The 1,422-nt window shown below is 37.1% G+C and overlaps 1 pseudogene; it reads left to right on the forward strand.

Annotated features, from left to right (window-relative positions):
• Positions 1-462: 462 nt before the first annotated feature.
• LOC114263547 (BURP domain-containing protein BNM2A pseudogene) lies at positions 463-1,177 on the forward strand (annotated as a pseudogene).
• The last annotated feature ends 245 nt before the right edge of the window (positions 1,178-1,422 follow it).

Consider the following 1,422-nt stretch of genomic DNA (forward strand, 5'->3'; position numbering starts at 1 on the left):
AATTTTCATGTGAAAGTTGGGATTCCTTTTGTCTTCATAAAAGGAAATGATAATAGTAGTGGTAGTTGTTGTTGCTGTTCAATCCATAGTATTTTATCTTTTATACCAAGCCTGGATAAGGAGGGTCGTGTGTTTCGTAGTAGGACAACAAGTAAAATTCCAGTCAAATATTTTATGAATGTAATCTTGATATGAAGATGCATGTATGATTTGGTTTAGTAGTTGCTATTTCTGTTGTTAGAGGGATTTCAGAACACATGGAAGTTTAAATTATTTCATTACATTTAGAATTTACACTGCTTATTTTCAGTTTATTATCGAAGTTTGAAGAAACATTCTAGCATTGGATGTTTTCTTTACCTATTTTTCAATACCATGCTTACGCAGAACCTTAACAAATTGCTAGTTCTTATTTTTGCAGAGTTCTCATGGAATTGGAGCCATGAAGATTATTCCCAAAGATGATTTGGTCGATGATCTTCATCACAATGTGATGAATGCTTTAAAATATCCAATGATTGAGAACCAAGATAATCATGCTCATGCTCATAACGAGATACATACAGATCATATTCATGATCATTCATCATCACACATGGATCACTTAGACCCTTCACTAATTGTGTTCTTGTTTTTGGAAGACCTAAAGGTAGGAAAAAGAATTCCCATTTACTTCCCAAAGAGAGACCCTTCTTCCTCTCCTCATTTCCTACCCAAAGAGGAATCCGATTCCATTCCTTTCTCATTAGAACAACTTCCAAATCTTCTTCAAATCTTTTCCTTCCCTCAAGGCTCTCCACAAGCCCAAGCCATGGAAAGCACACTTAGACAATGCGAGGTCAAACCTATCAAAGGAGAGTCAAAAACATGTGCCACATCATTAGAATCCATGCTTGATTTCGTACGTGCCATGCTTGGATTAGAGAGCGAATTCAAAGTTGTATCAACTATCCACTTCACAGAATCAACCACCATTCTTCAAAATTACACCATCCTAGAAGATCCTCTAGAAATTTCTGGTCCCAAGATGGTGGCATGTCATACCATGCCTTACCCATATGCGATTTTCTATTGTCATTACCAAGAGAGCGAAAGCAAAGTCTTTAAGGTCTTTTTGGGGGGTGAAAATGGAGACAAGCTTGAAGCGGTTGCTGTCACACCCCAAATCCGGGCATGACCGGCCGTGGCCCACAGGGACTTAGCCCAAGGCATACGTAAGCCTAAATATGAACCCAAAACCATAAAGAATAAATATGATGATAGCCCAGAAATAAATAAATCAAAACTCAGTCCAATGACATGCCACAAGTGCAAAACAAGCCATAACCAACTTCCTAAAAATATATATATACTAAATGGGATACAAACAGCCCACAAAATAAAATAATTCTAAATAAAATCCAACCACAATGTATGCACGAA

Source organism: Camellia sinensis, chromosome 2, assembly GCF_055761805.1.
Source record: "Camellia sinensis isolate YWXY chromosome 2, ASM5576180v1, whole genome shotgun sequence".
Lineage (NCBI taxonomy): Eukaryota > Viridiplantae > Streptophyta > Magnoliopsida > Ericales > Theaceae > Camellia > Camellia sinensis.